Below are 27,164 nucleotides of genomic sequence, written 5' to 3' on the forward strand. Positions count from 1 at the left end.
ATCTTCATGGCACAAAGAGAACAAAACCTTCTAGCAGTAAATGTCTAACAATGGGTGCAGCTTGCAGAATTTGTTCATGGAAACGTTTCTTTGTCTACAAACTCATATTACCAGGCAATAGGTTATTACAGAGGAATCAACATACAATATTACATGGTGTGGCTTGTCTTAAAAAAATACAACACATAATATGATTTAAAGGTGGAACAATGTTGCATGTTGTGCTTCTGCAGAGATATTATTTATAACAGTAGCAACTCATTGTGATCAGGCTCTTAAGACAAAACCTTTCTTAATAAAATTGAGCTGCCATAGAGATTTCACTGCATTCCCTTTATTGTAAGAGACACTGGCCTATATATTTATAATGCTGTTCTAGCACTTAGCACTTTCCATCCAAGCATTTCTGTCCTTTGCATGCAGCTACAGTAATTAATTACCATGCAGCACTACCACATGGGAAGCAGGAAAGTCATACATCCTCATTTTACAGACCAGGAAACTGAGGCACAGTGAGTCTTCAAGACCACACAGCCAATTTGTGAAAGGGGTGAATTCTAAATGTATTGATTCTCATTCTGATGCTTTAATGACTGGACATTCTGACTCTCTGAGACCTAGATCTTGCAAACACACACATGCTTAACTTTAGGCATATGAACAGTCCTACTAATGTCAAGGGGAGAACTCTTGGATTTCAAGTTAAGCACAAGCATTGAAGCATAGTAGGACTGGATAGGACCTTGAGAGGTCTTCTAATCATGTTTTTTTTTTTAAATTTGCCATCCTAGGTCATGTTTTCTAGACCTTTAATCATTTTTGTTGATCTTCCTTTGGACCTTCTTCAATTTATCCACATCTTTCCTGAAATGTGGCACCCAGAGCTGGACATTACACTGCAGTTGAGGCCTAGGCAGCATGAAGTAGAGTGGAAAAATGATTTCTTATCTCTTAGGGTATGTCTACACTAGCTCGTTAGTTCGAGCTAGGTAGGGTAATTAGGGCAAACGGGTAAACACTCCTAATGCCTGCTATGATCTCCCCTTCTTATCTCAAGGAGATGCAGCTTCCTTCTGCAGGTGGGTATATGGTTCAGTTGTATAAGGGCGCTCAGCATCTTGTGGAAGCATTTGACAGGACCAAACCCATACCCTCCAATCCAGCACAGCACTGTGGAAAGGGATTTGTGGTACGTAGTAGACCACAGGCTGAATATGAGTCAGCAGTGTAACACTGTTTTAAAAAAAGGGAAATATGGTTCTGGGATGTAGTAGCAGGAGTGTTGTAAGTAAGGGTACGTCTACACTAGCTCATTAGTTCCAGCTAGGTAGGGTAATTAGGGCAAGCGGAGTTACAAATGAAACCCGAGATTTAAATATCCCGGGCTTCATTTGCATGTTCCCGGGCTCTGCCATTTTTAAATCCCCCTTAGTTTGAACCCGTGCCTGCAGCTACACGCGGCATGGAGTAGGTAGTTTGAATTAAAGATCCTAATTCGAACTACCTACTCCGTTCCATGTGTAGCCGCTGGCACGGAGTTCGAACTAAGGGGGACTTAAAAATGGCGGCGCCCAGGAACATGCAAATGAAGTCCAGGATATTTAAATCCCGGGCTTCATTTGCAACTCCGCTTGCCCTAATTACCCTACCTAGCTCGAACTAATGAGCTAGTTTAGACGTACCCTTACTTACAACACTCCTGCTACTACATCCCAGAACCATATTTCCCTTTTTTTAAAACAGTGTTACACTGCTGACTCATATTCAGCCTGTGGTCTACTACGTACCACAAATCCCTTTCCACAGTGCTGTGCTGGATTGGAGGGTATGGGTTTGGTCCTGTCAAATGCTTCCACAAGATGCTGAGCGCCCTTATACAACTGAACCATATACCCACCTGCAGAAGGAAGCTGCACCTCCTTGAGATAAGAAGGGGAGATCATAGCAGGCATTAGGAGTGTTTACCAGTGGGAAGGGATGAAGATATAATGAGCCTGTTACAAGATGATGACTTCAGGGCTGCTTTTTTCTAATACATTTAAAGAGCCAGTCCTACATTTTCATACCACATATGCAGTTGCTGTAAATGGGAAGTCCTAGAGTTGGCAGTAAGGGGAGAACGTGACCAGGCACGAAGGAAGGTGCTCCAAGGAAAATAGCTGCTACTGCATGTTGAATATCACCAATGTAGCACCTGGTGGTTATCACATACATACCCAGGCCTAAAAGTCTGAGAAGCTGGCTCTTAGCAGTATAACACAGAAGTGACGCTTTCAAAGAGAAGTCCACATCAGAGTCAATACTGAGCAGCAAATTATATGCTGCCTCAATAAGAGAAACCAATGTTATGTCTCATCAAATGCCACCAAACATTCTTCTTACATTCCATATTTTTCAAGGTTATTCAGTCAGATTATTTTGGCTCACATTTTCATACATCATGTATCCAACTGTGAATGGGAGGTAGTTTAGTCATTCACTGGGAAAAGAAAGGGAAGATTGTTTTCAGTCTATATTCCATCATTTGAGCTCAAAATTAACTTTTGTTTGAGTATATATGCGAGAAGATATTGACCTTATGAATGCGAGCAGAAAGCAAATACAAAACTCTCACAGACAAGGTAGAATATATATATTTTTAATTCAAACAAATGGAATTATGGAAAATGATTTTGTACTGGCTGAGCTTCCATTAAGAAATAATACTGAGCCAGTTACAAACATCCTTTCAGGTAGGTTCATGGGTAAGCTGAGTTGTTTCTGTTGTTATCAAGTGCTAATCAGTTCTAGCATTCACAATCCCATTATGTCATTGTGTCCTATGCAACAGGAGGCGCTCAATGGCAAACCCAGCCTGACAATTGCATCTGACATCTCAGTGGGTGTGTCAATAAGGTCACAGTAGCCTGCTAACAATTCATTTTCTTCTACTACTAGGCTTTTGCCCAACTCACAGCTTTAATAGAATGCTCGGCTTTGGCCAAGGAATATTGCTTTGAGGATGGCGTTCTTTGGTGTCTTCAATCTCATTTGAAGACTCAAGGTCAAATCCTATCCTGATTTACATCCTATGCAACCTCATTGGCTTTAATGAGATTGTGCTGGATGTAAATCAGGACAGCCTTTGGTCTTGATTTTATTGATCCTTTTGAGCCTGTTCTTGTAAAAGAGCATGATATATTACTCTATCCATTAACAATTAAGTAACAAAGTAAATAAAGTTAATGATGCTACAAGTACAGGCCACAAAATTAATAGTCCTTGGAAAGAGATAACAGTTCTGGAGACCTGAAATGAACAAGGGGTCCCTTAAGCACCAGTTACTAATTCTTAGTATTATTAACACAGACTACAGAATAGGGTGAAACCTCATAATTACAAATAGTGATATTTGACATAAGACAATGCCTTGTTTGTTGCATGGGTGAGGAGAATAGAAAGCAAAATAACTGGGATAACTCAAAATTTCTTGATTCTACCTTGACTCAAATTTGCCAATACTCATGAATACAGACCTACACAAGAAAATGCCTTGCATTCAAAAGTTGCATCTTGATTAGTTCACAAATTAAGTTTGTCTAGAAAGCCAGTTATCTCACAATCAGCTTTTATACTCTTTTATCAGACATACATCATCATGCTTACAATAATTACAGCATGGAGCCAAGAAACAGAGTTTTTAGATGCTCTGGTGGGCATAACTGTTCCTTAGCAGCTTCAGAGTGGTAGTCGAGTTAGTCTGTAAGTAGAAAAACTTAAAAATAAAGAATAGTCTAGGAATTAATGAGTGGTTCTTTTAGACATCAAGAAGTCTTAAGCAGCTTTTCCCCCTTTTGATTCCACTGCCAAATTTCTGTACCTAGTACCTCATTTATTTACACATCTATTGTCCATCACTTTCATACATCTCCTTTACAGCCATTTCAGATTACTGTTAAGGAGCAACAAATAGTCTAGTAGCACCTTAAAGTCATCTGAAGAAGTGGGTTGTGCCCACGAAAGCTCATGATACGATATACATGTTTTGTTAGTCTTTAAGGTGCTCCTAAATTAATAGAACCGTTGGTGCTGGATTTATGGCTTTTTATACTTAAAAAGAATGGGATGAAATGGGATGGCAGGGGGTTAGTCTGTAATTACTGCTAGAAAAGTGGACAATTGCCCCATTACCTTTCTATTGACATTGTGGAACTGACAAGTGGTTTCTTAAATAGGCTAGCTTTTAAAATCTTGCTTAGAAATGATTTCCTTATAAATGCACACAGCCGCAAAGGTCAGGGCAGGGCCTTTGTAGGATAAGCTTCAAGAAATGCATAAAACTCTTATTTGACATAGAGACAGTGGCAACTGAAAAAGCAAAGACTGGGAAGGTTAAAAGCTAGTTACAAGAAGGAATCTGGCCTAAAGGCCTAAGGTCTTTTAAGCAGTACTATAGTTGTGTGAGTTGTGGGATTAATTGGGTGAAAGACATTGTCACCTCTCTTCACAAAGACTCTCTTTCTGGGTATGTGTACACTGCAAAGTTTTTTTCAAAGAAACGGCCGTTTTTCCGAAAAACTTTGCTTATGTCCACACTGTAATCGCATTCTTTTGAAAAAAAATCAAAAGAACAGAGGGGTTTTTCCGACATTGGTAAACTTCTTTCTATGAGGAAGAAGCCTTTTTCTGAAAGAGCTTTTCTGGAAAAAGGCATGTGTGGATGGGAAAGAGGGAGTTCTTTTGAAAAAAGAGGAAAGAGGAAAAAGCACAGGTGCCCTGGTAGCCACTCCGTCCATAGTAATCACAGTTTACATGCGAGTTAGTGTCCATTCATTGTGGATGCTATCTTTTGAAAAAGCAAATCGCTTTTTCGATGTGCTGTGGCAGTGTGGACACTCTTTTGGAAGAAGTTTTTTCGGAAGATCTCTTCAGGAAAAGCTTCTTCCAAAAGAAGCTTGCAGTCTAGACATAGCCTCTGTTCTAACTGTTGACAGATATAACAATTAAAATCTTCAAGGAAAGCCTCTGAAAGAGGGGGTTTTTAAGTTTATAAATGTCTCCAATATACAGTAATAAGAAACTGTATGGCTCAAGGTCAAAATATTAAAGCACTTGACTGCATTATAGTGTATAGTGAAGTGCTTGCATGTTATAGGCTCTGATTCAGCAAAATATTTAAGTCAGAGTTTAACTTCAAGTCCATGCTTACGTGCTTTTTGAATCAAGGCCTTCAAGAGAACTTCTGGTGCTAGTGTGGAGCCAATGAAAAGATCCTTGGATTTCTAATACATAGTCAGAGATTACTGCTGTGTGACTTCGGGCAAGTCACTTTGCCTCTGCCTCAGTTTCCCCAGCTGCAAAAGAGCGATAATGATATGCCCTCTGGCCTTGTAATGCAGCTTGAGAAATAAGATGAAAGGAGCACTATAGCTGCTATTATATCCCATATCCTTAATTATTTGAGTTGCGGTCTCTTGAAGAAGGGGTCTACTCATTTTAAATAAGAAGCAAATACATTGTGATGCTAAATGAGGGATGGGCAATAATTTTAAATGGGGGGGCACTTCAGAAATTTGTGAAGGGGTCCTGGGCCGCTCTGGAAGGGGTGGGGCCTCTGGTGGAAGGGGCAGGGCCAGGACACTTCCGTGCTTCCCCACCCACAGACTCTGACTGGCTTGGGGGTAGGGAGAGTGCATGAAATCTTTGCCCCCACCCCTGCAGAGAGAACTGCAAGCTGTTCTGAACAGTGGGTGGTTCCCTCTAAGCTCCTGCGCCCTTAGTCAGTCAGGGCCTGGGGGATCACAGGAAGTCTTTAGCTCCCTAACCCCACTCTGCAAGTGGGTACCACGCTTTGAGTCAACCACCAGCTCTGCTCAGCTGGTGGTTGATTCTAAGTGCCGCATTCCCTTTGCAGGGCAGTGGCAAGGCGGAAGGAGACTTCATGCACTTCCCTCCGCCCTAGGCCCTGATTGGCTGGGTGGTGGGGAGAGCATATGAAGTCTCTTGCTCCCTCCCACTGTCCTGCGAGGGATGTGTGGCACTAAGGGTGAGTCTAGACTACATGGCTCCGTCGACAGAGCCATGTAAAGTAGTTTACGTGACATACTCAATGAAGCTGGGATTTAAATAATCCCTGCTTCATTAAAATAAAAATGGCTGCCACGCTGTGCTGACAATCAGCTGATCCAGCACAGCGTGGCAGTCTAGACACGGATCAGTCGACAAGGGAAGCCTTTGTCGACCGCTACAGTATGCCTCGTGAAACGAGGTTTACCGGAGCGGTCAACAAAGGCTTCCCCTGTTGACCGATCTGCGTCTAAACTGCAGCGCTGTGCCGGATCAGCTGATTGTCAGCACAGTGTGGCAGCCATTTTTATTTTAATGAAGCAGGGATTATTTAAATCCCAGCTTCATTGAGTATGTCACGTAAACTACTTTACATGGCTCTGTCGACGGAGCCATGTAGTCTAGATACACCCTTAGAGTCAACCCTGGCAGTTGACTCTAAGTGCCCTGCACCCCTGGCAGGGGAGGAGACTTCGCATACTCTCCTGTCCCAAGTCCTGATTGGCTGGGGGGTAGGGAAGTAGCAGGGCATCCGTAGGCCAGATCAACCTGCTTGGTGGGCCAGATCCAGCCCAGGGAGGCCCTTTTCTCCACCCCTGTGCTAAACATCTATTAAACAGATGGTGTAAAATGCTGCCTCCTTTGAAGTCAGTGGGAATTTAACCATGGGGTCAGGAACTGATCCGCAGAATGTTAACGATAAGTTAAATGATGAGCTAAGACAGACACAATTAGGGATCGCTAATTTTCTCCTAAATTTAGAGGGGTACAAAAGCCCAATATAGGTTGTAAGTGCTATTTAAATGGCACGTAGAGCTGATGGGAACCCTCCATACCAGAGTGAATTTCACCTAAAGGGAGGAAAAGAGAGGAGAAATTAGAAATTAGTTGGCATCTCACTTCAGTATCCTCAGACTGAAGATATGTGTCCAGGTAATGCTATGCTATAGATATATGCACTAACTACACTATGCAAGCACTATGGGGTGAATCAAGGATGACACAGCAGTCATAGTTTGCATTTTCTTCTCTTTTCACTTTACCTTTACATTTGCAAACAGGACCCTGAAATGTAGTTGCCTGAGTTTTACTGAGTTTTGAAGCTGCAGCATTTATTTCTCATATCACTTATGGGCCCCCTATTTTAATGTGCTTGTTATACATTACACCGGTATTTTGTAAATATGCTTTTGTGGTTTTTCATTTCTATTAGGTTTTAATTTGATCTACAGAAAAATAAATATTGCTTTGCATTTAAATATATGCTACAAAGTATTATGACTATATTATTGCAGAAATTAAATAACAGTATATTTAAAGTGCTCAGAGATTAATGCTTTAAGTAATTTTGGGTCGTGTTTTTATATTAATACCAAAATAATGTGTGACAAGTTATTTCCAACATGGACGAAAGTGAGAGGTTAAAAGAAACAAAATGAAACACTTCAAACAGAAACCTTCTTTTCTTATGAGATCATTAGACTAATGTTCAGTCAAGTTTGGCTAACTTCAGATTTTGGGTGATTATCCCGTTTGAATTTTTTTTTTCCAATTCACCCAACACTAGTAAATTCATTCGCAAGAGTAGCCTCTTTGAAGTCAGCCAGATTGGATCACAGGAGCGGAAGAAAAGTTGCTAAAGATAAAAAGCAAGAGTGATCCATTGATGTTGAGTAGACTTGACAAGAATCCACTAAACACTTCTTCAATCACTCTTATTCTGAAGACTGGGTTACATATCTAAAAAGGGCAGTCATTGAAGGTGATTTTTGTTTTTTGCTTGACAAAGCATAAACTCATATGCCTTCTTTCTAGATCTACCTGGACATAGAAGATATAAAAATGGTAATTTTGTGAAATGTCTTTCTTTATCATCTGTGTACATTTTGTGACTCTGTGAGGAATGTTTCCCACTCTTTGCTTTTCTCCACTTGTGAACATGATGAAAGATCACTCATAGGTTTTCAATGAAGTCACTGACAATCATGAATGCTGGAGACAACAGCTGTTGAGGACTGACTTACCCCCTGGCTGTTTAATCTCTTGGCCTCTCACCAGGATGATTGCTAGAAGAAGGTAAAGAAGCACAACTAAAATTGTATAGCTTTCAGCAGCTGTTGTTATTACTGAAAGCCAAGAATGGGTCAAAAAATGTGATGAAAGTCCTGGATTGTTATCAGCATTAGGGGTGGCCAAAGCTTATGGCTTCTCTTGGGAATAGGATTTCCTTTGTGGAATGAAACATAGTAAAGTTACTAACTCCACGAGGGCTTAGTTGCCTGGGAGTTACAGTGAAGTGTATGCACGCCTTGGAATTTCTAGCATTAGAAGTGCATTAAGTCAGTGCACAAAATGATATTGGTTGTGAAAGACGACCCTTGTGTTTGGTAACGGGAACCGAGACAATTGGATGGCAAGAAAAGATAACATGAAACGTTCATTAAAAGAGTGAAAAAATGAGGGCCAAAGTACAGTGCAGTTGCACATGTCAGTCAGGATTTCAGAGAACTTCCCTGCTTCCCCTGTGAAGCTTTGATTATCTTACACAGCACAACCACACATGAGCCCCCTTTCCCTTTCAAGGCATTTGATTAGTTAGCTTAAGTTCCCAGCAGACACATGGTTCCCAGTGGACACTTTTATACCTACACATTTTTCACAATATGACAGCAGAGGCTTTGAGAATGAAGTGTTAATATGGACTGTGCTTTCCATGGGAAAATATAGCATATCAAATTTGTGGTCACCTAGGATTTTGTATTGAGAATATGCTATGCTCTATAGTCACACAGATGTCAGTGGGAACAGAATTTGCATCCTTCTTCAAAAGTGCAGCCCACAAGAGCTAAAGTACAGTCTTGACTGTTTGCAGTAGAGGGCCTATGAAAGTAGTGGGCACCTGTGGCCCGCACAACTTCTGTCTGTCACCCTCTTCCACATGCCTCAGATTAGAGAGGGGCCTGAAAATGGCAGGTATCCTGGAGATACCTGTGTTTAGAGGTCTATATGTAGGTTGGGAGGCTAACATTGCCTCTGAAAAAAAATTAATCAAGAGAGGCAGAGACGAAATCCTATTCTAAAATAAAAGGCTTTTTAAATGTTCTCCACACACTGACAAATTTACAAAGCCAAATGAAGGAACATCAGAAGCTACGTCTACACTACAAGTTTTCTCTGCAACAAATATGCAAATGAGGGACTCATTTGCATGAGTCACGATCTCATTTGCATATGTTATGCCGATCTGCAGACACTATGCAAATGAGATTGTGGCTCATTAGCATATTTTTTGCCAAGGAAACGCGTAGTGTAGACGTAGCCAGAGTGCTCAAGATCCCAATGTGTTCTACAAGAAATGTCATGCTCCACCTCTCCTACATGCACAGAAAGCAAAGTTAATAGTGCAATGCACTGACATACAATTTTGCAGCATAAACTAGCCCAGTAACAACCCCCTGCAATGAATTGGGATGATGGTTGTGATGGATGGTTTGACTCAGGGGCACACAATTTGGGATGTTTAAATTCACATGCATATCTCTTGAGAAAGCCCCTCCCCTGCCTCTTCAATTCCTGTTAATCCCTCTCTCAAACAAATACCAGCATTACAAGCTCACACTTTCTCATGACATTTCAGCTTCTAGGGCAAACTGGAAAGAGCGAAAGTAGAGAGATAAAGAAATGAAGGGAAAGCAGTTAGGATCCTGATTCAAATTTCAAGAAGGCTAAGGAAACTCTTTCCCCGATTTCACAGCACTGCAACCTTTAATATCTTGGTAACTTCTTAGTGATACAGATATATGGCTGTGCAAATTCTTTTCTATACCTATGTGCCACTAATAAATTTGTCATTTGCATCAAGATCTGTTTCCAAGGCCAAACTTGGGTAGGGCCATTTTCTGTCTGTGTCTTAGTTTTGGTACCTAGATAGCTGGTCTCTCAAGTCTACACCAATGAATTGACATACATTAATTAAATTAATTAATTTGAGAGAATGGGCAGGTTCTGTAGCAAAAGAACTTTTTTCCAAGAGAGAAGAAGGAATTTTGATCTAGTCAAGTAAGAATATGGTCTTATTATTTCATTCTCCAAAAACCTCTAATTCTTCCTTGAACAGCTGGGAATAAATGCAGTGGACCTGAAAATAAAACAAACCTCCCTCCTGCAGAGACAGAATGATAAAAATAATATCTCACATTTATTTAAAAATCTTTTAGCCCAATGGTCTTTAATGGCATAGGTATGTGGATTCCTTAACCTTCTGTTGAAATGCAACTACCTGTGGTGCATGGCCATTCTTTCCAGTCTATAAGAATTTTGGGATGTAGGAATATCCGCTTAGAGGCAAGCATGTACTCTCCATATGGTGGCCCTCTAAATTCTCGAGGAGAGGAGAAGGACTTGTAGCCAGTTGAGGTAATTTCTGGCTGGTTTAAGCAGTAGTATGTTCCTTTTGGCAAACAACTTATGCCTGAGGAGTATATACTGTTTCCAGCATCTTCCCTCTAGCTCCACCCCTCACTCTAGAACTGCATAATCTTGATTCCACAAAAAGGCCCTCATGAGATGTGCAGTGCAGGGAGATGGCAACAGAGTGGCCTATGTTCTGGTACATTTCGCTACTATCTGTGGTAGGTGTCAGAACTAGGGGTGCTGCCGCATCCCCCTGGCTTGAAGTAGTTTCCATGATAGACAAAGGTTTCCAATTTGGATGAGTGGCTCTCAACACCCCACTATACAAGTTGTTCCAGGATGCCTGCCTGAACATAGTGAAGAGTCACGTATGGGCCATGAGTGCAGCTGGTTCCCTTAACATCCTGCCAGAACCAAGGAAGCCATCTTGAATTATCCTGTCACCAGGAGCCGTGTCTGGCTTTTACTGGAGAATGATTAAAACAAGCAGTTGTGATTTTTCTTTTATTCTTTTACAGAGGCTTCTGTGCTCTCCTTGCATAGCTCACTCCAGGGAGTGAAACAGCCAATGATGAATGTGGATGAACTATCATTGTAATAGAGTAGCAGCAAGGACACTTACGGCCTATCTATACTATGAAACTGACCACATGTAAGCTCTGTTATTCCCAGTGGTAAAAGTAATTTAAATATTTTACTAGTACAGGGGCCTAGCTCTGGGCCCCTGGAAGGGACAGGCCCTTAGGCAGAAGGGTGGGATTGGAGGCCAGCCTCCTCCAGACAGCCTCTCAGAACTGCCTGACCTGTGCCATCTGGGGCTCTGGTGGCAATTTAAAGGGCTCCAGGATCTGGCTGCTGTTGCCCCCCCACCCCTCACACCCATTGGCAGCCCTACCCGTATAGTTCTTAAGGTGCTGCCATGCTGCCCCAGCAGTGTTTTAACATCCCCTATGTACCAGCCGCCACTTTCTTACCAGTATGCGATACCAGCCCATACTGGCCCACTTTCCCCACTGATTGTTCCACATGGTTGGGAACAGATCTTGTGTTTGAAATATTTGATCCTGTTTTCCATGATACACTAGTCTCCATCAAGCTTACGGCCTGGTTTTGTTTTCTAACTGGAAATAACATGGTTTCGTTTCATCCTGAGGCAGAACTGCCCAAGGGTGGACACAGCCGGGTTAAAAATCCATGCTGTAATGTAGTCACTTTCCTAGTTTAGGCAGAAGGCTTAAGGGACGGAAAGGATTGCACCTGCATGTGCACAATTGATAGAGGAAGAATGTCAGAGGGTCAGTACCTGCCACCCGTGAAAAATGAGCTGCAACTTGCAAAGTAGGTGCTTAGCAGGCAGCAACAAATTCCTTCCTCTCTTTAGAGACACGTTTGTCTACCGCAGCATCATTTTCTAGAATCTGGCTTTGAGCTCCAAGGTTATTTTGATGATGGAAGAAAAACATCTCATCGCTCTGAAGTAATAGACTTCTAAGCTGCTTTCTGTGGTTGTGGCCCCACCGGTCTAAGGTACAATAACAAGAAGCAACTCATCCAGTGAGGTTGCAACATCATGACTTTTCTTGTGGTGCATCAAGAGGTCAGCTATAGGGAGTGTGGTGAGGAGAAAGGGGGGACAGGTGAATGCATGGGCAAGAGGAAAAGAAAACATCACCCTTACTGACTTCCAGCTAGAAAGTGCTGGTGATACAAAACAGCATATTCCCTAATGTGGAGAGAAAACAGCTTTCACAACCTTTTTGCCTTTGTATTGGACTTTGGTGGCAAGGGAGGAACAGAGCTGCTGCCCCATAGCATCATAGCACTGTCCCTGGGGGATATTCATGCAATCGGCATGAGATCACACCAAGAACAGAATCTGTTCAAATCCCAGGGAGAGACTTGGCTTCTGAGCAAAGCTGAGTCAGCTAGGACACAATAAAGGTACATAAAGTGCAGAAAAGCCAAGAGAAGGTAAAGCCGACCTCCTAGTCACCCTTTCTTATACTACAGTGCAAGGGACTGCGCCTCTAAATGCAAAAGTTTAAAACTGACTTAAGGAAGCAATTTTTTGCCCAACATCCAGTTGTACTGCACAATTCCATTGGGCTCAGTGATCTCTTTCCTCTCCAAGGAAGAGTCAGAGAAGGATTAGATGCAGATAGGAATAACATCCAGAGTTACAGGAGTGAGAATAAAAATGATTTAGAGAAGTAACCCTCAGCTTTCAAGGTATAATCCAACGCTAACTCAGTGGAGTTAAGAAGGACGATCTTCCGTTTGCATAATATCGTATAATCGCCCATTGTAAAGAGTTTGTAGTAGCTAAAGCATGTAGTAGCTCAGTAGCACCACAGTTGTAGCATATTATGTTTCCCCTGCAGACAGTTGGGTTGAGGTGGAGGAGTTGGGAGGAGGTGGAGAGGAAGGGATATTCTGCCTCACACCTCTCATTTCAGAGGGCTCCCAATCTGAGTGGTGTTGAATTTTGCACAAAGGTCTCAAAGCCACGTAGGTTTGGCCTTGATGGAGGGGCTGACGGGCCAAATGTGAGTGATACAGCAGCCCCCGTAGGGATACTGGTTCAGCTGTGCATAGCATGTGAAAATATTTATGGGGGGGGGTGCCCTTGCTACTCACCATTTCTGGTCACTGGTCGTCAGCCAGATGGGCCACTGATTTGTTAAGACAATTCTTGTGCACCTATGAAATTTTGGCTTCTAACTCTTGGATCTCATTGAAGTCAAGAGGGAAAGCGCTGGAATCTCAAGCTTAACATTTTCAGCTTCCCTTTTACTGAGGGTATCTTGAACGAAATATTGCCGGACAGGGTTGCATTAACTGCTTAAGAAAACAGAACAAACAGGGCCACTTTAATTGTAAACTGTGGAGAAAACATCACAGTCAATGCCACACTGAGAATGACAACCCTGGCCTTTAAATGTGACCAGGGCAGCAATTACATCAGTCCAGCCACAGAGATTTGTCCCCCAGATTGCTAAGCAATACATAGTGTCTGGAATGGAAGAATTGGGTTACAGAAACATTTGTCTGATACTGCATGTAACTTGAAGTCCTAGCTTGCTGAGAATGTGGTGAAAAATGAGAATGATGCTTGGGTCCAATTTCTCCATTCCTTATGGAGCTTTGCGCGACACAATCATCTTTCCAATCTGGACTAGCAAGAAAAGCCCTCTCCTGTGGAATATTTTAGCACAACTGGGTACATTCTGGCTTCGCATCAGGTATACATTATTTTCTGGTGTAAAAGATGCTGTTCAGATCTGGATCCGGATTAGATTTAGGATGGGGTTTGAGCTCAATGCCACATCAAAGCTTAGGTTCTGATTTGTACCATGCACTTTGAAACTCTTACAAGCTCTTTTGAGATTTCAGCCTGACATGGCAGTAGTCTCTTGGGATCAGCTGATTGTTGTGAGCTAGAAACCAACCCCCTTTTCAATTTTGCATCAACAGATCTGGTTGGCTTCACTGCCCACCCTCACAGCTTCCAGAAATTTTGGAATATATTTCCACTTTATGCCCCTTTCTGCTAGTCTATTCAGGGTTCTTCTTCCCTCCCCCTCATCAAAGTAGAATTCTTGCCGTTAGAACAAGCTGAATCTTCATCCTAATAGAAACAAGGGAGCCAGAGGGGGAGGGAACAATAACTCACTCCTCGGCCTCGCTGGAAGGAATGTCTGGAGATTCTTGCCGATAGACAACAATTTTCTAAGGGAAAGTGGATGTCATGTTCTTTACTACAGCTTGTGCGGCTAGTTGGGAGTGGAACAGAAGTCAGAAGGTTAAAAACGCGGAGACACTGATTTTAGCTGGCTCTACAAGTTAGACGAGTAGCCACTTGAACAGTTTGTTTGGTTTTGGAAAAGGTACAAGCTGTACCCATAACTGAGCACTGCTTGTGCACAAAAGAAGAATACAGATAGGTCACCTTCTCACCTTTGGACAGCTTTAGGAGTAACTGGTTTGATACATTTTGCTGTGGGATGCTGTAGACTCAGTATAGGATTGGGACTCAGGAATGTCTTTCATTAGTCTATTTGCTATGTGACCTTGAGTAAGTCTGTTATACAATTTTTATCATATCCAGCAGCCTAACACTAGGCACTAGGGATGTTAGATGTTGGGTAATGGAATAGTCGAGTAACCGCGTGAATTCTTAGCAGTTACTCGACTATTCTATAGTCCCCAGGAGTGGGGCTAGCAGCTCCACACCTGGGGAGCCCCCTGCCACCCTGCCCTGCTGTATCAAAGGCAGCAGTGTGGGGAGTCAGGCAGGAGTCGGTCTGTGAGGGGAGTCAGTTTAAAAACCAGCTCCCCATGCAGACTGGCTGCCTGCCACACCATGCTGCTGCCTCTAATATAGAGGCAGCAGCATGGGGTGGCACCAGCTTCTGTCCACAGGGGGTCCGAGCTCCCCGCAGACAGAGGCTGCTGTGGGGGTGGGAGGGAAGGGTGAGGAGCTGCCACAAAGCTGTATCAGAGGCAGCAAGGGGGGAGGGGAAGCAAGAGTCGGTGCTGGGGGGAGCTGGTTTAAAAGCCGGTTCCCCCCAGCACCAGCTCCATGATGCCACCTGCCTTGTTCCCCCCACCCCACGCTGCTGCCTTGAAGCAGCCTCTGTCTGTGGAGGGACAGAGCTCCATGTGGACAGAGGCAGCTCCACCTCCCATGTGGTGGGTAGGGGGGATGTGTGTAGTCGGCAAGATTAACCAATAATTGGTTAATCGTATAGTCCACCAAACATCAACATCCCTACTAGGCACCTGAAAAGCTGGCCTGATTTTCCACTGAAATCGGTTTGGAATCTGTGTGGGGAAGAGAAGGTACCAGACTTGAGACTAAAATCTGTTGATTCAAAGCTGTACGGAGTCAGTTTTCTAGTTTACAGGGGGGAAAATGATGAACCAGATTATCCAGCTGCGTCCCACCAGAGTACTCCTCCATCCAGCCATGTATCTATTTATGTAACCCGTACACATTACCATGGCGTCTGCCACTTTCCCTCTTGGGCTTCCTTATTCCTGATTTGGCACAGTTTTTAGCTGCAGCTTTGGCCTGCCGGCTGGTCTTTTACAAAGGTATATTTCAGCTCTGTAATTTCAGCTGGAATTCACTTGGGTTGCTTAGAGAGTCCCTTGAAAAGATGTGCTGCAATGTAGCATTTCTCTCTCCTATTTTGAAGACATTTGTGCTGCTGTGTGGCCTACAATAGCTAAGATGATGGGGGAGGATTAGCCTGTGAAGCTAGTGATGAGCTGCCCCATCAAAGAATGGTACTGCCAGCCTCCTACTTTGATCCTCACAGACCGAGAGAAATGCTTTAGAAATAACTCTATGTTAAAAAAAATGGAAGCATTCCAGAGAACTCTACATCAGATAGCATAACTTACAGCTGGTGTAATTCAATTACATGATAAAACACACCACTTTTCTTATGTGGCAGTGCACAGGCCAGATTTTGCATTCAGTTAAATAATCTGTTTCTCCTCTTACGTGGGGTGTAAATTAGGAGTAACTCCACTGAAGCCAATAGAACTAAATGGGGGTAAAAATGGACAAAAAAGAGACAACTTAAACCCATAATAATTCTATTAACTTCATGGGAATTACAGCAGATTCCCACCAGTATAAACGAGAGAGGGTTTTGACATTTCCCAGAAGGTCCTCACACCTAATTTTCCCTTCCTGCATGAGCTGAAGCTCAAAACTGACACTAATGGACAATACCAGGCAACTATGTTATGTCCACATTTAATACATACCTACAACCACACCAGAAAGTGTAAGCTGGATCAAAACAAATCCATGTAAACAGAAAATACACCAGAAAAGAAAGTGTACCACAAAAAATTACAAATATATAAATTACTAGCAGATTTACCCAGCATTGCTCAGGTCCTTAACTCATTTTTTTTTCCATTTAAATCATTGCTCTGGGGTGAGGCTGGGATGAACCGTTTAGTATACAGACTCCCTGGGGAGAGAGGACTACACCAGCCCTCTCTCACTGCAGCAGATTAGAGACAGGTGAGATGCGCCTCTTCATGGCCACTTCAGCTCCAGAGGGTACAGCCGGGGGAGAGGTGCATATCCCCTGATTGGGGCAGGTCCAGGTTTGTCTGTCCTCTGCACTCCCCAGCAAGAGAAAGGAATGGAGCAAACTGTTCACTTTCCCCGTGCTCGCTGACGAAGGGAAACAGGCATCAGTGCTCCCTTATGAATCGAGGGTGTGAGGAGCTTTATCCCCCACCCTCTGTAAAGGGCACTTGAAGGGGTGGAGGACTTGGGGCTGGAAAATCTGAGGGGATGTATGCCCCCAGATAGCCCCTTTCACCTGTCTGGTGATTCTGTCTCTTTTCTGTATGATTTTAGGAGAAGCAATCCCATTTCAGGCACATCCCATTTTCCTGGCACAACCAAACCCTGACCTTGATTTAAGTTATGGTAAGAGGAAGCTGTATATCGAAGTTGGTGGTCCTAGCTCTTACCATTTAGGAGGAGTTCATGAACAAACAGACAGACACAGACACAGACAAACTCTTTCAGATATATGGTAGATTGTATAAGGCGAGATTAATCAGAGAAAGAACTAGATTTGGTTTAGCAACTGAGAAAGCTGCAGACAGAAATAGCACTCAGCAGTAGAGTGTACGATATAGTTGTATTGCATCTGCTTCTCATCTTTCAGTCTTTTAACTGATGCCATTCCTGTGCCATGCCCTATGGGTCTCACAAATATATTGCTGTTACCTGGAGTGTACCCTGCATGGGATCCCAGTGGCTGCATACCGGATAGGCGATAAAGGGCTGAGAATGATATTTTTCTTGTGTTGATATTGGGGGCTGCACATCTTACACTCAGCTGTGATTCTTACTGAAGAGTAATAAACGTTAGTGGGGAAATTGTGATCTTTGGCTGAACTGCAGAATGCCCAGAGTGCAGAATCTTCAGAGATCAGCTGTATGCAAGGGCTGGATGCAATACTAATGTCTAACAGAAGGGAAGAGAGGTTTGGAAGTGATTTGGTGCCCTCTAATGGTACGGATGTTTTTAACCAAATTGTTGAGATGGATATACCTCAATGCAAATGTAGCCATTGTCTCTGATAACTTGACAGTGCCAATTGAAACACGTCTGCTTCAAGCACGGGTGTAGTTCCCTGTCACGATTAATAAGAACTCTGTGGAACTTTGGAACTTCTGTTTTACTCCATTATCCAAGTTTTGTTGAGGCTGCTCTACTAAAAAATAGAAATGTAGCCGTGTTAGTCTGGTGTAGCTGAAGCAAAATGTAGGACTATATAAAGTGCTACATAGTCCTGCATTCTACTAAAAAATATGATCCTCATGATGCCATGCCATGTATACTCTGCACAGAACCCACTGCCGTCAGCTCTTCCATTCCTGGAATAATGTCATCTTTGCCCCAGTTTGATCTGAACTGGATACTTTGTACTCCATATTTAAAAGACTACAGATAAACCCTGGACATGCATTGGACAGTGTAACTGAGCATACGTGCTCTGTTGTCAGACGACATACACAATGTCATTCTCTGTTCAATTGTGTGTCATCAAGTACACCATTAATCACTTATTTTCTCCCCAAACTATATGGGGGGGAGAGATAGCTCAGTGGTTTGAGCATTGGCTTTCTAAATCCAAGGTTGCAAACTCAATCCTTGAGGGGGCCATTTAGGGATCTGGGGCAAATCTGTCAGGAAGGGTACTTGGTCCTGCTGTGAGGGCAGGGCACTGGACTCAATGACTTCTCAAGGTCCCTTCCAGGTCTATGAAATGGTACATCTCTATATTATATAGCAAACCATTTTAGTTAGTGTCTGGGGCTAAATCTTTGGGCCAGAGTGTTTTGTCTTAGACAGCCATACAAACTGGCTGCTGGCTGAACTACCCAACCCTGAGGAAAGGGGTGAGCTTGGCTGAACAGTCCCTGTTCCATGGGTAGTAGGCACACAGCTCCTAAGTGGACTGGAAGAGGCAGGGAACCCATAAGTCCTGGCCTTCCCTATAGAGAAGGCGATGGGAATTATTGCAGCACAAGAGCTGCAGCAACTCACAGGAGGCAGAAAGGTGAGAGCAGGTCTAACTTCTTGGGAAATCCTTCCTGCCACAACCTTTCACCCTGATTTGGGGTGATTAAAAGGGACTGCTGAAACGGGGGGATGTGATTCTTTGTTTCTCACACCTGATATGAAGGATCTTGGTACCACTGGATGGGTTCTTTCTTCATATGCCTTCTTCCCTCTTCTCAATCATCTACCTCAGCTGTCTACTGAGGCATTGGTCTTCTACCTGCATGGCCTCTTTAGTTCTTCCATAGATGACAGGAGCCCCACACCTAGCCTCCCTGGGTGTCATCCCTCAAGAGCAAGGCAGCCATATATGAAAGTTCGCTTGGTTGGTTATAAACTCCACCTCAGGGGAAGCGGAGAGGGTCGATGTTACTTTGTGAACACGCATCTGTTACAGGGTGAACCTGCCCCACACAGGGCCTTCTTAGGTGAATGAGGCTGTTCTACCCACACGGGCATTGAAACTCCCATGTGAATCACATCAGTGACAATATCGGAGCCAGCCTTTGTCCTGTGCTAGCCAGCACCCTCTAGCGAGTTCATCGGTACATCTACAAAGCACCGTTCTGTTGTATGCGCTCAGTGTACAATAAACATGTTTCTGCCACTTTAATTCTACCCCTATTGCTCATTATACAGCTTGGGAATGTGTTTAATTGGGACAAACTTTCAAAGGGGTTGTGTTTGTACAGTGCCCAGCAGAAGGGGAGCCTTGATCCAGGATTGGGGCCCCTACATGCTACAGTACTGCAATACAAATAATAGGTAAACCCTGTGACCACTTCACCGAGATTGATGAATAACCGCAAATATGAAGTATAGCCTCCTTTAAGGGAAATATCTGAAACAGCATTAAATAATTTTCCAGCGCATGTTTTCAATTGCCTTCAATGGATCACGCAAAACCACCTTTATGTCTTTGCTTTCCTTAAAATGACCACAGGGTGGCGATGTATCACTATGAGTTAATTTTATAGTCTGAGTCTCAGCAGTCAAAACTTGGTTAAAGAAGTTGATAATTTACAGCACCGCACATCTATAGGGATGCCTGTAGAGGGAAACTTCTGGACCTATTTTACCTCACAATTTGTATTTATTGCTTGACTGCACTGTTTACAAGACTGTGTGCCTTACTCGTCAAAGCAGCCGGGAGTTTCTAAGACTAGCGGTGGTAGAACAGGTGTTTCTGCTTAGCAGGTGTATCCAAGTCCAGAAGCATTCTGAGATACATAGAGATGATTGTTCTTAGTGTGCCCTCCTGATCCCTCTTCCAATTTTCATCCTGATTTTCACCATACCTGGGTGCAACTCCTGCCAAAATAAAACACCTGAGAATTGTATAAATACCCACCACTGTAATTTCTCATTCTTTCAGATCCCTTCTTAAATTATTTCTTCCAGCTATAAACCAACAAAGGCAGATGCAAAACCACATGTGTACTGCTTTGACTTTGGGCTTTCAGATGGTGCATCACATGGATCTAATATATATTAATATGTGTATATTGACATCAGGGGGCATTGGATCAGGCTCTTGAAACCCAAATACAACCAACAATATAGGATAAATAACTGTTAGATCTTTATATTTATATATAAATATTATAATCTTATAGTTATTTATGATTTCAGTGGATCTAGTGTCCACTGAAGTCAATGGGAGTCTTTTAATTGGAAATGTCACTGGGCATTTGGAGGTTGAGGGACCGGAGCCTTTTCTGTGTTCATGCACAGATTTTTCTCAAATCCAGATCTAAGTTTCAGGTCTAGAGGGAACCATTATGATAATTTTTATAAACAGGTCAGAATAGATTAAGCCAGAGGGATCTGTCTCAGAACCAAATGGAACCAAGAAATGACCTTGTCATGACTGAGTTTGTCTGGATGGAGGGCAGATGGTTAGTGGGGATAAGAGAAGTGGTTTTTCCTTTCATAAGAAGCACACTGTTTCCCAACCCCAGAATGCTGCACGCTCACAATGAATTTTGAAAACTGATAAATTCACACGTTTTTTCTTTGCATTGCCACTGCTTCTCTACTGATATTTTCCAGCGAGGACCTGAAGGAGGGCTCACAATGCCCCTGAAAGAAAGTTCATTTTGAGGTAGTTTGGGCCTGAACTAGGAAATACCAGGAATACCATGTTCCTGGGCAAATTCTAGCCCAAATTTCCATAGGATCTGATAGGTCAGACAAGCACCCAAATAATAATATTTAGACCTTCTCACTGAAGAGCTCACTGTGCTTTGCAAACACCAATACATTTACCCTCACAACATCCTTTTGGCATAAGCAAGTATCATAGTCCCTATTTTCCGTGTTAAGAAATGGAGGCACAGAGAAGATAAGCAATTTACCTCACAGTATGTGGCAGAGATTAGATCTAAATGCCATTCTTATATCTAAGCTTCAGGGCCTTCTTCAAACACTGGGGAGTCTTATCTACACTGAACCAAAACTTTAAACCTTCGAGGGTTTGCCCATCACTTGATTTAAGAGGAACCTGTGGTTTCTCTCAACACATATAGTAGTGACATAATTCTGAAGTTACCCTGTTATCACAGTACTCTACTTCCAGTCTCTCTGTTCTTTACAACTTTATTGATAAACTGAATATCAAACTCTCTCTTCAAAGCTTTTAATAGGAGAAGACTCCCAATACTTTAACACTGCCCATCCAGAGAGCTAGTTAATTTTTAAAGGGCTTCTATGTCCTACGGATGTGGCAAAGCTTACTACCTCATTTCACATAGGGTGAGACTGAGTACCGGAGACTTGAAATGACCATTCCCAAACCACCCATTGTGACTGGCAGGTTCAGTCTTGCACTCTCTGGCCACTAGACTGATGGTGATGCAGCCTACTGAGGCTCTACCTGCAGCCTACAGACCTCCTGTCTGCCTCTCTCCACAAAGTGCCTCTCCCACTCCCCCCCTTCCCTCCCAGAGCTGGAACGCCACAAATCAGAGCTCTGAAACTGCTGGGAGGGGAGGAGCTGGTAAGTGTGGGGCTCCAGTGCCCCTGTGCAGGAGAGGCATGGGGGAGAAGGAGATAAACATGGTGGGGAGGAATGCAGAGCTGCTGCAGCCCACTGAGGTAAAGGAGGCCCACTCATGATTTGTGGTTGCCAATGACTGTACTAGACAGTCCTCCGTTTGTCAGCCAGGATGTCTGATGAATACCGGCTCAGGCAAAAGTTAATTGGAGCCTGGTTATACAGACAACAGGGCCCCTACTGTCACTCGCCAATAGACTTCTCTTCTCAGTCAGGCAAGTGGTCATGGGCTGTACGCTCACTGCCACGGCGCCTCCCACTGGTCACTAAGGGAATCATCTCCCTGCCTCAGAGTGCCCTCTGCTGGTCCGTGTCCTAGCACCTGGTGCAGGTCTTCTGCTGGTTCAGCCAGGTGTCACTTTCTGCCTACAGTGCCCTTTCCTCCTAGTACTGCCCTATGTCAGTGCCCCTGCACTCTGGGGTCCTCCCCTCTCCTCCCAATTCCTCGATACCCACCTTGCTTCAGTGACCCACTGAAGGAGTGAGGAACATTTTGGAATAGCAGGTTATTTCGAAATTTGGTGCTGTTGTAGACAGCACAAAATTACAAAATAAGCTATTTTGAAATAAGATCAGAATAGGATACGCAATTTGCTCAAATTGCATACAGGCAGTCCCTGACTTACGTCGGATCCGCAGTTACGAACGGGGCTGCCCCAGGGTACACGGACTGCGGGACCTCGCGGTCCTGCTGCCCGTGTACTCTGGGGCTTTCTCTGCGTCTCCCTGGTCTGCAGACCAGGAAGATGCAGAGCAAAGCCCCGGAGGGGCTTGGGCAGCGGGCTGGCCCGCTGCCCGAGCCCCCTTCCCCTCCCCCAGCGGCTTTGCAAAGCCTTGGGGAAGCCGGCAGCGGGGCAGTCCAGGGGCGCCTGGGCTGCCTCGCTGCCCAAGCCCCCCCCCCCGTGGCTTTGCAAAGCCACGGGGGGGCTCGGGCAGAGGCAGCCCAGGCGCCCCTGGACTGCCCCGCTGCCAGCTTCCCCAAGGATTTGCAAAGCCGCGGGGGGGCTTGGGCAGCGAGGCAGCCCAGGCGCCCCTGGACTGCCCCGCTGCCAGCTTCCCCAAGGCTTTGCAAAGCCGCGGGGGGGGGGGGGCTCGGGCAGCGGGGCTCCCCAGTTGCGCCTGGGCTGCTCTGCTGCTGGCTTCCCCGAGGCTTTGCAAAGCCACGGGGGAAGCCGGCAGCGGGACAGCCCAGATGCCCCACTGCTGTCCTGCTGCCGGCATCCTCAGAGGCTTTGCTCCCCATCTCCCTGATCTGCTGGTCTCCAGCAGACCAGGGAGACTGGGAGCAAAGCCGCGGAGGACCCAGGCGGCGGGACCGCGGTGCGTCTCGGTCCGTCGCCCGTGTCTTCCTGGTCTGCTGGAGTGGGGGGGGGCGCAGCTAGTACGCCCCCCTCCCCAGCAGACTAGGCTTTTCTCCGGACGCCTGTGGCAGAGCAGCTGGGGTGCTGCCGGTTGGTCCCGCAGCGCTGCTCTGGGCGCTACTGGTCCAACCCAGCAGCACCCCAGCTGCTCTGGTCCTGATTCAGCCGCTGCTGGTCAGTTTCAGCAGCGGCTGAATCAGGACTCCTGGGGCAGAGCAGATGGGGTGCTGCTGGGTTGGTCCAGTAGTGCCGAGGAGCGGCGCTACTGGAGCAACCCAGCAGCACCCCAGCTGCTCTGCCCCAGGCATCCTGATTTAGCCGCTGCTGAAACTAACCAGCACTGACTACAGGAAGCCCGAGGCAGAGTTGCTCTGCCCCGGGCTTCCTGGAATCACCTGCTGATCAGTTTCATCAGCAGCTGACTTGGGGAACGCTTGGGGTTCTTAAGTTGATTCTGTATGTAAGTCAGAACTGGCGGTCAGTTTGAGCAGCGGCTGAATCTGGACGCCAGTTCCGACTTACATACAGATTCAACTTAAGAACAAACCTATAGTCCCTATCTTGTACGTAACCCAGGGACTGCCTGTATCTTATTTCGAGCTGTGGTGCAGTGTAGATGCACCCTTGGAGGATTGTTGTTTTAGACCCTGTAGAGCAGGGGGAAGGATAAGATTGGTGGAGTGGCTTGTCTGTGTCTCCAGTTTATGCAAATGAAAGAAGATGGCAACTTCGAGCAGCTTTGTTTTGCTAGTCAACATATGGTAGAGGCTGAGGAAGAGAAAGGTGAGAGCCAGATTTTGCTCACATGAGGCTTCTCCTAGTCCTCTCTGTCTTGTAAAGGCCAAATTGTGGCAACCACCAGTTAGAGAAAAGGCACCAGAATTGCCTATGACTGGCAGGGTGGGTATGCAGGTTAAGGCTGTGCTTTCAGAGGTCATTTCTCTAGTGAGTGATTGGAGAAGGGTGGTTGTGAAAGACTGGTCTTGCTAACCACAATAAGGAGCTGTAGTCAGGGCTGGTCCTAACCAATTGGCAGCCCTGGGTGACTGTCTGGCTCACCTGTAGGATTGCCAAATGGTTAAAAAAAACCAGACAAAAATTTGTCAAGCAAAAAAAAAAAAAGGGGGGGGGGGTTGGGGAGTAACTAGGGAAATCTGGGGGAAGGATTCAGGAGGTCAGGCCAAAATACCCAGGGCAGCCCCTTGAAAATGTCAGTAGTGATTCCTTCTAAGCATGGCTTTGGCAAAGAGTGCTGTGCTATGGCAGTTGTTTCTTACTGTAGAAGTATATCATAATTTTTCTTGATGTAGTCCCCTTATTAAAGGTGCCTCTGACTTTTTCTGGGAGGATCCTGTGTGCTGCAATCTAGCCCTAGAGACTACAACTCCCATGAGCCCTTGAGGAAACCAGGAAAAGAGGGTTTGTCTGGGTATGTTGAGAGAGGGTCTCAGCTGTCTGGGGCTCTCCATTTTGGGGGAAAGGAGCCAGACTGCTCTGGAAGAGCCTTATATCCAGCCCAGGAGCTGTTGTGTTGTGGCTACAGCCTGGGACTGAAAGTCTGCAGTGCTTGGATCTAGTAGGCTGCTAATTAGTCAGGGGAGAGACTCTGGCTGCACCTGTGGCTGAGGAGGACTACACAAAAACCAGCATACAGGAGGAGGCTGTAAGTAAATGGGCTCTTTGGGAAAGTGCTGCCTGGGTTTTGGTTTCTGATGCATGCTTTGGGTGTCTAAAGCTGTATTGGGTCAGGTTTCTAGAGAGCTCTTAGCTGGGCCAGATTGATGCTTGTTGTCTTATACACAGTACAGCTGGGAGAGACAGAAGATTGGTGGAGTGGCCTGTCTGTGTCTTCAGTTTATGCAAATAAAAAGGGATGTCTACTTAGAGCAGCTTTGATTTGATAAGCAGCCTATGGAAGGGACCCAGAGCTGAGAGCCAGGTTCTGCTCAATGTGGGGCTTCTAGTGTTCTCTGGCTTCTGAAGGCTAAATTGTAGCAACCCCCAGTTAGAAGAAAATGCTCTAGCATGGCTTGTGACTGACAGAGCATGTGCTGATTAAGGCTGTGCTTTCAGGGGTTATTTCTCAAGTGAGTGAGTGGAGAAGGGCGGTTATGAAAGCCTAGCCTTTTTAACCACAGTGGAAAGCTGTAGTGGTGGGGGTTTTTTCTGAGCATGATTGTGGCAGGGAGTGCTGTGCTATGGCAGTTGCTTTCTGCTGTGGAAGAGTGTCTTCTTTTTTTTGAGAAGAGCAAGGGAAGGGAGCATAGTCTGAGTGGTTACCTTTGAGCTTGTTTTATGTGAAAATCAGCTTGGGTATGGCTGCTAGGAGCTGTGCTGCTTGTGAATTTGATGAGTCTCTAGTTATGAGATATTTCCTCTGCTTTTAGGTGCTATGTGACTAGCCTGTATTTTTCATCAGGCTTTAGAGAAGGACTTCCTTGCTATACCTACTGGCTAAGTCTACACTGGCAGCTTCTTGCGCAAGAACAGTCGTTCTTCCGCAAAAACTTGCCTGCTGCCTACACTGCACGAGTGTTCTTGGCGCAAGTAAATTTACAGTATGGTGCTGTAAAACAGGGCTTCTTCTGGAAGAGCTCTTCCTCTCCCCACGAGGAATAAGCCCTCTTGCGCAAGAGCTCTTCCACAAGAGGGCAGTGTAGACAGGCAACATGAATTTCTTGTGCAAGAAGCCCCTATGGTTAAAATGGCCATCAGAGATTTCTTGCACAAGAGAGCATCCACATTGCCATGGATGCCCTTTGCGCAAAAGCACATCTCTTGTGCAAAAGCACATGGCAGTGTGGATGTGCTCTTGTGGAAGAGTTTTTGCACAAGAAGCTGCCAGTGTAGACGTAGACACTGTGTCTGTTATAGCTTTGCTCCCAGTTTCTGCAGTCAGCAGGATTACCTTTCCCCTTTCTTTCTTCTTCTGCTTTGTGTTCATAGCTACAGATGGAACCTCTGTAGTCTGGAACTCTTCGGTGTGGCAGCATCCATGGTCCGGTATGATTTTAGTTAGCTGGATGCTCATTTATCATGGGTGTGGCCAACTTTCCCACAGTCCCATAAAGTTTGTCTACAGGCACTGGTTCTGGCTCTCGGAGTTCTGTGCTGTTATTTAGCTCCAATTTACCTCTAAATGTCTTCTCAGAGGTGGTAAGCAGTGGAAGTAGCCATGGAGAACAATTATTAACTGTGCTTTTAACATCTGCCTTTAATATATTGGAAGACCTGTGTCAGATCTCTGCTCATGTCTTGTTTGTTCAAGAATACAGGTCTAGTTTTTGTGCCTTTCCTAATAGTCAGTTTTTCTAAAATTTTTATCATTTGTATTGTTCTCTGAACTGTTTCTAATTTGTCCTTATCTTGTTGTGTGCTGACAAAACTTAGGCTATGCCCCAGCTAAGGCTTCACAAATGCTGATTAGAATGGAACAGTGAACCTCCAATATCTTGTATATCACATTCCTGTTCATACAGGATGATAACCGCATAATTATATTAACCTTTTGTGCAGCTGCATCACAATGTTGGCTCCTATTCAGATTGATCCATTACAACTCTGCCTCCTTTACAGCAGTTCTGTCTAGCAGTTATTTCCCATTTTGAAGTTGTGTATCTGATTTTTCTTTCCTAAGGGTAGTACTCTACTGAATTTTATCTTGTTGATTTCAGACCAATTCTCCAATTCATTGAGGCCATTTAAAGTCTAATCATGTCCTCCAAAGTGCTTACAACCCCTCCTTAATGGGATCATCTGCACATTTTATAAGCACACTCTTCACTCTATCTAAGCCATTAATGAAAACATCGACTATTACCAGACCTCCTAGCTATATCACCATAGTCTCACAGCAAACTATTGATATTTATTTTCTGAGCCTGGTCTTTCAACTAGTTTTGCTCCCAAAAGCACATTCATCGAGGCCGTATTTCCCTAGTTTGCTTATGCGAGTGTGTCAGGGGACTGTGTCAAAAGCCTTACTAAAATCGAGCTATCCTGAGCAGGTGCCTTACCTTTGTTCCACATTCTCACCACACATCTTCCTCACCTACTGAACATGACAGGAAAGGGACTGGGTGTATATTTATCTGCTGGGCATAGTCAGGAGTTGGTTCAAAACAGTGATGTCATCCAAAAAGGCCCAACCAACAATCAGCGTTGGCACAATCTCTCCCC

The 27,164-nt window shown here is 44.6% G+C and overlaps 1 long non-coding RNA gene and 1 other non-coding gene across 2 annotated transcripts in view; both read left to right on the forward strand.

Annotated features, from left to right (window-relative positions):
- LOC112545869 (uncharacterized) overlaps positions 1-27,164 on the forward strand; it is a 132,851-nt gene that overhangs the window by 22,736 nt on the left and 82,951 nt on the right. The gene's annotated exons all lie outside the window — the stretch shown is intronic.
- On the forward strand, positions 25,043-25,262 carry LOC112545876 (small nucleolar RNA U3). The gene has a single exon (XR_003089448.2). It is a non-coding gene; the product is annotated as a small nucleolar RNA U3 (small nucleolar RNA).

The sequence above is a fragment of the Pelodiscus sinensis genome, chromosome 2 (genome assembly GCF_052426305.1).
Source record: "Pelodiscus sinensis isolate ZL-2025 chromosome 2, ASM5242630v1, whole genome shotgun sequence".
Taxonomy (NCBI): domain Eukaryota; kingdom Metazoa; phylum Chordata; order Testudines; family Trionychidae; genus Pelodiscus; species Pelodiscus sinensis.